The following is a 9,332-nucleotide window of genomic DNA, read 5'->3' as shown; positions in this document are numbered from 1 at the left end:
GCGAGTTACAAATGGGTTTCAAAGGCTTGCGTCCGCCAGGACGTATTTGGTCTAGCCAGCGTCCACGGGAAACCTGGCCACACGAATGTGGCACCACGCTCGCCGCCCAGCTCGTGAGCCGAAAGGCAGCGAGTTACAAATGGGTTTCAAAGGCTTGCGTCCGCCGGGCGTATCTGGTCTAGCCAGCGCCCACGGGAAACCTGGCTACACGAATGTGGCATCGCGCTCGCCGCCCATCTCGTGCGCCGATAGGCAACGAGTTACAAATGGGTTTCAAAGGCTTGCGTCCGCCGGGCGTATCTGGTCTAGCCAACGTCCACGGGAAACTTGGCCACACAAATGTGGCACTGCGCTCGCCGCCCAGCTCGTGCGCCGATAGGCAGCGAGTCACAAATGGGTTTCAAAGGCCTGCGTCCGCCGGGCGTACCTGGTCTAGCCAGCGTCCACGGAAAACCCAATCACGCAAATGTGACACCAACGCCCCCCGGGGCCCAAGCCGTGCAAAATCAATCACGCCGTCATTGGTTGGTCGAGATAATAAGTCGTGCACAACAAAGCCGTGCGAATCGATCACTGGTAGGTCGAGAAAGTAAGTCGCGCACAACAAAGACGTGCAAATTGATTATGCCTTCGTTGGCAAGTCGAGAAAATAAGCCACGCGCACAGAAGCCGTCCCTCGCGACGCATAAATGCCGTCCCTCGTGACGCACAAAAGCCGTCCCTCGCGACGCACAAAAGCTGTTCCTCGTGACGCATAAAAGCCATCCCTCACGACGCACAAAGGTCGTCCCTCGTGACGCACAAAGGCCGTCACTCGCGACGCACAAAGGCCGTTCCCTGTGACGCAAACCTGAGAGCGTTCACCCCGCATCCGCATAAAAGCGTAGATTTTGAGTTTCCACTCGACCTATGCTCGACCGGAAACTCGGGGGGCTAATGTTTTCGGCCCGTCAACGATCGACAGGGGCAAAATCACAACGCCACCTCCCGGCCGACCAAGTCCCATCCGGCAAGCTCCCGGTCGGCAGCCTCCCAGCCGGCAGAAGGGCTGGCCTCGGCCTTGCCTCAGCCAACAGCCGGCCCAAGGTTTGCCTCGGCCATTGGCCGGCTCAAACCTTGCCTCGGCCATTGGGCGGCTCAAGGCTTGCCTCGGCCATTGGCCGGCTCTAAAGTTTGCCTCGGCCATTGGCCGGCCCTAAGGCTTGCCTCGGCCATTGGCCGGCCCAAGGCTTGCCTCGGCCATTGGCCGGCCCTAAGGCTTGCCTCGGCCAATGGCCGGCCCAAGGCTTGCCTCGGCCATTAGCCGGCTCAAGGCTTGCCTCGCCCATTGGCCGGCTCAAAGCTTGCCTCGGCCATTGGCCGGCCCTAAGGCTTGCCTCGGCCAATGGCCGGCCCAAGGCGTGCCTCGGCCATTGGCCGGCTCAAGGCTTGCCTCGGCCATTGGCCGGCCCAAGGCTTGCCTCGGCTATTGGCCAGCCCAAGGCTTGCCTCGGCCATTGGCCGGTCCTAAGGCTTGCCTCGGCCAATGGCCGGCCCAAGGCTTGCCTCGGCCATTGGCCGGCCCAAGGCTTGCCTCGGCCATTGGCCGGCTCAAGGCTTGCCTCGGCCATTGGCTGGCCCAAGGCTTGCCTCGGCCAATGGCCGACCCAAAAGTGCTCACTCGGCCAAGGGGCCCCCCAAACACCCCTTGGCCGCCTATAAATAGAGAGGTCTGCCCTCTCCCAAAGGTAATCCAATTTTGAGTCCAGAAACGCTGTCGAACTCGTACTTCACTCGTTTCGCTCATCTTTGGCCTCTCACCACCTCTAAACCCTCTATATCCACCTCAATCCTACTAATGTTGAGCGTCGGAGAGGTAAACGGAGGCACCCCCTCTGTTTCCCCTTTGTAGTTCACACCTCTTTCTGCTTGCTTTTTAGGTGCCTGGACGAGATTAACACCACCAACAGCTAAGGGACGGCGTGGGATACCAAGCCCGACACGCTCGAGCCGAAGTGAGACCACTTGGTCTGGCCTTGGGTCTAACCACTTTGGGCTCCTAAATAGTTGTCCGAAAAACAGCGACAACAGGCACCATTGACAACATTTGACTGCCGGGATCGACGGTCCGGTGCGCGGACGCGATCGGCCGATGCCCAACTACCTACCGGTACGTGGGGCATCGAATCGTGCGAGAGCGTCGCGCGATGGTCAGAGGTCCGGTGCACGGATCCGATTTGCTAACGTTTCGCTACCTCTCGGCGCGTGAAACGTGGAGTCGCGCGAGTGCGTCATGAGAAAAATGTGCCTGTTATCCTCATTAGCCCCCCGAGTTTCTTGGGTACTCGTAGAGGAGACTAGAAATTATAATACAATAGGGTAAAGGTTTCGAAGTGAAATTTAATTCAATTATCATGCCGAAATAGTTAAAAATTACATTCCCAGGCCGTTGGCCGTACTTGAAATTTAACATTGTTTGTTGCTAAAATTGAAAACAAGGCGAAAATAATTGAACGTCGGGGAAGCGGTGCCTCTACTGGTAGTAATGCCGCAGGTGCTCCTCGTTCCATGGGTGTGTGAACACGAGTCCCTCCAGGTTCTCGAGCTCGTACGTGTCGTTGTGCATGGCTCGGCGCACGCGGTACGGCCCCTCCCAGGTGGGGCCCAAGACTCCCGCCCCTTGCACCTTGGTGTTTTGGAACACCCTTCTAAGGACGAGGCTTCCATCAGCGAACTTTCGTAGCTTGACCTTGGAGTTGTAATACTTCTCGACCTTCTTCTTCTGTGCAGCAAGGCGGGTGAGTGCGTCCGCCCTTTTCTCGTCTATGAGGTCTAGCTTGAGCCTGATTGCGTCGTCGTTGGCGGCTTCTTCATATTCCTCGATGTTCAAGGTTGGCAGCTTGGTCTCGACGGGTACCACGTCGAACGCGAGAGAGAAAGGGGTTTCGCCGGTCGCATTTCAGGCGGTGGTTTGGTATGCCCACAAGACCATGGGAAGCTCATCGGCCCAAGCCCCCTTTCTTTCTTCCAGCTTGTTCTTCAAGTTTTCTTTGATCGTTTTGTTGACCGCCTCGACCTGGCCGTTGGCTTGTGGATGGCGGGGAGAAGAGAAAGTATTGCTAATGCCCAACTGTTCGCACATGTCTCGGAGGCGCGCGTTGTCGAATTGCTTTCTGTTGTCGGTCATAATTGACGCGGGGATCCCGAAGCGGCAGACAATGTTCTTCCAGATGAAGCTCGTCGTGTTCGCCTCGGTGATCTTCGCCAGCGGCTCGGCCTCTACCCACTTTGTGAAGTAGTCGATTGCCACGATCGCATGCTTGTATTGCCTCGGGGCCATGGGTAGCTCACCGATGAGGTCGATTCCCCATTTCGCGAAGGGTCGCGGCACAATGATCGGGCATAACGGGGCGGCGCTTGGCGCGGGATGTGGGCGAACCTTTGACATTTGTCGCACTTTTTGGCCCACTCGTGGGAGTCCTTTTTTAAGGTAGGCCAAAAATATCCGAGCCTTAGGAGCTTCAATTCCAAAGATTGTCCGTCGGCATGGTTCCCGCACACCCCTTCGTGCACTTCGCGGAGCGCTTTCTTCGCCTCGACTTCGGTCAAGCAGCGGAGAAGGGGCATGGAGTAGCCTCTTTTGAACAAGTTATCTTCCCTCATTGTGTACTTTGGCGCCAAGCTTCTCAGCTTTTTGGCTACTTCTTTGTCTTCGGGGACGACTCCTCGTTTGAGAAATTCCACGAGCGACGTCATCCATGAGGGGGGCAGAGTTTCGTCAACAACCCCTACGTCGCCTCTCGAGACGTAGGGTCGGGTCAATATTTCTATCGGGACGCTGCCCTCGCCCTCCTCGTGTATCCCGGACGCAAGGCACGCCAGGGCGTCAGCGTCGATGTTTGCTTCTCGGGGGACTTGAACGATCTCGAACCATGATAGGGCCTTTAGATTCTTCTGGGTCTTCGACAAGTACGCGATCATGTTTGGCTCTTTAGCGGCGTAGTCACCCTTAACCTGGTTCACAATCAATTGCGAGTCGCAGTGGATGCGCATGTTTCGGACGCCTAGCTTGTTCGCCAGCTCCAAGCCAACGATCAGAGCCTCGTACTCTGCCTCGTTGTTGGAAGCCTTGAACTCGAATCGCAGGGCGTATCTCAGCTTTTCCCTATCGAGATTTGTGAGCACAACGCCGGCGCTAGCCCCCCGGGCGTTTGACGCGCCATCGACGTGTAAGTCCCAGACCGGCCCTCTCGGGCCGTCGACCCTCTTCTTTGATGACTCGTTGCGATCAGTTTCCTTGTCTTCCTTGCTCTCGTTGCCTTTGTCGCCCTCGCCAGCTAAGGGTGTGCTTGTGAATTCGGCTACGAAGTCGACGAGGGCTTGGCCCTTGATGGCGGTTCTCGGCTGGAACTCGACCCCGTACACGCCCAGCTCTTGGGACCATATGGCCATTCGAGAGGAGGTCCTTTTCTGCAAGGCCTTCTCGATGGGGTGTGTTGTCGCACGAAAATGAACAACTATTTAAAACCTCGGGCGGTTCGATCCAAGGCCGGACCAAGTGATCGCACCCGGGCCAAGAGTGTGAACTCGATAGTCTCGAGCTAGGGTTTTCTCCGATCAACCCGCCTCTCAGGAGAGGTAGGGGATGAGGAGGAGGAGTGACCGTGCCTTGGTTGTCGGCTGCCTACGTACCCGTGCGTGGGATCAGGTCAGAACGTAGTTCAAGCGTGTAGGACGCAGTATGAGGCGCGGAGCCTTGGCGAAGAGGCGTGCTCGACAAAGGAGACGGGGCGCGAGGAGTCCTCGGCAGCGTCTCAGAACTTCGGAGATCGCGTAGGCGTCTAGCGTGTTAGACGCGCGAGGGTAACTCTAGTCGAGAACCCTAGGGGCGTGCTTGAGCACCAGAGAACGTTCGGTCAAAGGGAGCGACGTCCGGGAAGTCCCCGTGAGTGCTTCGGAACCTTTGAGAATGAGGGAGGGAGAAGAGAGTCTGCTTCAGGCCAAATATGGCATCCAGAGAAGCAGAGGCGAGTAAGAAATTGAGCGTGTCGATAGGAGATGAAGAGGATTTTGTGTATTGAATAGGATTCAATGGGATGGCTTTTCCCCTCAATAAGAGAGGGTATTTATAGGTGTTTGGGGACCTTAGAAGGTCCCTTTTTCGTCCATGTGGGACTAGGAACGCGCATGCCATCAAGTGGAGGCGCACGGCGCGCGCGGCGCTCGGCGCAGGGGGCGCGGCGCGCGTGTCACCGGGCGCGGCGCGAGGGTCACCGGGCGCGGCGCAGGTCGCGCGGCGCATGGAGCGCGCGGCGCGCCGCCTGCTGCACGGGCGGCCGGCGTAGCGCGTTGTGTGCGTGATGAACGGCTCGTCTTGGCCGGGTTCTTGCGGGCCTTCGAATGTCATTCTTCCCACGTGAAATATGAAGATTCTCACTTGACGAGAGTGACTCGATTCGAAGAGCAAGGCTCAACTCGACGAGAGTAACTAACGACTTGACTCGAGGAGCGACTCGAGAATGACTCGAGACTCGGCTCGAGAATGACTCGAGGCTCGACTCGAGGAACAATTCAAGGTTCGACTCGAGGAGCGAAGCTCGACTCGAGGAGATTGACTCAAAGCTCGACTCGAGGAGCGAAGCTCGACTCGAGGAGATTGACTCAAGGCTCGACTCGAGGAGCGAAGCTCGACTCGAGGAGTCAAGAGTTTAGGCGAGGGCTTGAAGACCTGCCGCTCCTCAGGACCTCCGGCCTGACCATCGGCCCTTTGAGCGACGTGCTTCTTGGCGTCTCGGGTTTTCCGAAAACGACCGACAACAGGGTGTCCCGTGCGTACCACGATGGGGTGCGCTTGGAAGTAGGGCCGGAGCTTTCTCGCGCTTGTGACAAGGGCGAGGGACAATCTCTCGATTTCTGGGTATCGGGTCTCGGCGTCGAGGAGCGCCTTGCTAATGTAATAGACCGGCCATTGCACCTTGTCTTCTTCGCGTATGAGAACTGCGCTCACGGTCCTATCGGAAACCGCGAGGTAGATGTACAAGGTTTCGCCATCCTTCGGCTTTGCGAGGAACGGGGGGGAGGTGAAATAGACTTTCATCTCGCGGCACGCTTCCTCGCACTCCTCCATCCATGCAAACCCGTCGGTCTTCTTTAGTGCCTTGAAAAATGGTTGGCACCTTTCGGTGGCCCTGGAAACGAATCGCGTCAGGGCGGCGATCCTTCCCGTCAAGGTCTGAAGTTCTTTCACTTTTCGCGGCGACCTCATCTCTAAGATCGCCCTAATCTTCTCAGGGTTAGCCTCGATCCCGCGGCAGCTAACCATGTAGCCCAGGAATTTTCCAGACTCAACCCCAAAGGCGCACTTGTTGGGGTTGAGCTTCATCTTGTAACGTCGCAGGATCCTAAACATCTCCCTCAGGTCTCGAACGTGGTCGTGGGCCTTGAGGCTTTTGACAAGCATATCGTCCACGTAGACCTCCATAGTCTTGCCAATTTGATTGGCGAACATTCGGTTCACCAACCTTTGATACGTTGCCCTCGCGTTTTTGAGGCAAAGGGCATGACCTTGTAGCAGTAGAGCCCGCGGTTCGTAACAAAGGTGGTCTTGATCTGATCCAGCTCGTGCATGCGGATCTGATTGTAGCCTGAGTAGGCGTCCATGAAGCTCAATAACTCGTGGCCCGCCGTGGCGACCACAAGTTGCTCGATCCTCAGGAGAGGGAAGCTGTCTTTCGGGCAGGCTTTGTTGAGATCTTTGCAGTCGATACAGATCCACCACTTCCCGTTTGGCTTCTTGACCATCACCACATTGGACACCCACTTGGGGTGCTCCGCCTCCCTGATGAAGTCGGCGGCGAGAAGTTTGTCAACTTCTTCACCAATGGCTTGGTACCTCTCTCCGCTGAACGCCCGTCGCGGTTGAACGCGCTCATTCACTCTCTTGTCGTCGTTGAGACGGTGAGCCATTATCTCGGGGTCGATCCCCGGCATGTCGGCGTGTGTCCACGCAAAGACGTCTTTGTGCTCGCGGAGGAAGGTGGCGAGCTGGGTTCGGACTTCGGATGGGAGTTGGGCGCCTACCTTGACTACTTGGTCAGGCTTGGCGTCGTCCAACACGACGGGAACGAGGTCGTCCGGTGTCTCCACCTTTCGACGCTCGACATCGTCCCTTTGGTCTAGTTCTCCGAAGGTACCTCCTTCCTCTATCTTGCATGGGAGCTTGTCTCCGAGCTGGAAGACGGTGCTCACCATTTTTCCCTTTTCTTTCCCGTCCACACCTTGGATGTAGCACATCCTTGCCATAGATTGGTCTCCCAACATCATGGCTATTCCCTTATCAGTCGGGAATTTCATCATCAGGTGGTAAGTGGACGTAATGGCCTTCAGCCGATTGAGGTTCGGGCGGCCGATTATGATGTTGTAAGCAGAGGGTTGGTCCACGAACAGGAATGACACGATGTGGGTGACCTCGAGCCCCCCCAGTGTCCCGAAGGTTACCGGGAGGTCGATGGTTCCCTCCGTCATGACCATTTCCCCGGAGAAGCCGAAGAGCGGGGTCGTGATCGCGGTCGGTCTCAGCCCAGATAACTACATCTTGTCCAACGCCGACTTGAATAATATATCGGCGGAGCTTCCATTGTCGATTAGGATTCTCCGGACGAGGTTGTTGGCGACCGGGGCCGAGACGACTATCGCGTCGTTGTGCGGGTGAAGAACTCGCGCCGCCTCTTGGCCGGTGAAGAACATGGATTCGAATGGGGCCGGAGGAGGAGCCTCGTATGTATGGTTGATGTAGTGCGCTACTTTCCCTTGGGAAACTTCACGCACGTACTTCTTTCTCTGCGTGGCCGAGTCTCCGAACTCCGGACCGCCCATGATCGAGCCCAGCACATGTAGTTGTGAGCTCTCCGGTTCTTCAATAGCTGCTCGGCCTGTCACGGTCACCGTCGCCGGACCCTTCCTTTCTTGCCACGGGCGTTTTCCGTGCGCCGCGGCCGTCCCGATCGTTCTCAGGACGTATTCCTTCAACTTCCCATCTTGAATCAGGGCCTCGATCTTACGCTTGAGTTGGTAACATTCGGACGTCATATGCCCGTGATCTTGGTGGTATTCACAGAACTTGCTACGATCCCTCTTCGCGGGATCCTTCGTGAGTGGAGTGGGACTTCCTAGCTTGTCGCGGTGCAGAGCTAGGATCCGCTCCTGCGGAGTGTTCAGGGGGGTGAACGTCGAGAACTTTCGAAAGCTATCGACATGTGACGGCCTCGGCCCGGGGAGGGAGCGACCGTTAGGGGCCTGGCCTCCCTTGTTCCTCTTCTTTCGAGGATCGGGACGATCTCCGTCTTGGTCGTCGCGATGGCGATTACCCCGTCCCCCTAACTTCCGACTGTCTCGGCCATCGAGATAGTCCTCGATTCCCATATACGTGCGGGCTCTCGTCATTAGCTCCGCCATGTCTCGCGGGACTTTTCCAACAATAGACTTGAGGAAGTCGCTCGTGCGAACTCCCTTGGTGATCGCTGTGATGGCGTCCTTGCCGTCGAACCCTTCGACCTTATGAGATTCCTCGGTGAAGCGAGCGAGGTATTGTCTCAACGTCTCGTCTCTCCCTTGTCGGATGGAGATGAGGTGTGTCTTTGATTTCTTTTGCGCCACGAGAGTGGTGAATCGCGCAAGGAAAGCCTCTCTCAGAGCCCGGAAGGACGTCTCAGGCTTCGAAACCACTCGAAACCCGATCCCGTAAGGATCAGACTGAAGGCTTCGCAAAGGGTCGCATCCGACTGTCCTTGCATTGTCATCCACGTCTCGTAGTGTTGGATGTGGAAGTTTGGGTCCGTCCGTCCGTCGTAGGGGGGAATGGACGGCAGTTTGAAGTTCCCCACGCAGGGCTGCGCGAGGATTTGAGTGGCGAAGGGAGAGTATGACTCCTCGATCCCTCCGTAAGGCCTCTGCCTCCCCGATTCCCTCATTTCGATGATTTGATTCTGGAGGCTTTGAATCAAAGTCACCATGTCGAGCCCGTTAGCAGGGCTGACCGCCGGGGCCGCGGGAGTCGCATGTCGGCCCTCATTGGACGCTTGGTCCCCGACGTTGGCCTGAGGTCGGCCGAGAGTTGTGGCGGGGAGTGCGTCCCTCCAAGAGTTGAGCCTTTGACGGAGATCCTCCCCTCAGGAGTTTCTCTGCGCCGTCAAGCGCTCTCTAAGGTCCACACTCGGCGCGCGGCGGGGCGAGGTTGCCCTTGGTCGGACCGTCCGGCGAGCGCTTCGACTATCGGCCCCATCATCCACCAGGGTCACTCTCTCCTCGGCGAGGGGCCGTGTCCAGCGGCCTCTTGAAACCGAGGGGGCGAGTCC

This window comes from Urtica dioica, chromosome 5 (assembly GCF_054948205.1).
Source record: "Urtica dioica subsp. dioica isolate 48M chromosome 5, U.dioica_male_clone48M_v1_H2, whole genome shotgun sequence".
Lineage (NCBI taxonomy): Eukaryota > Viridiplantae > Streptophyta > Magnoliopsida > Rosales > Urticaceae > Urtica > Urtica dioica.
Note: the sequence above shows the minus strand (reverse complement) of the source record.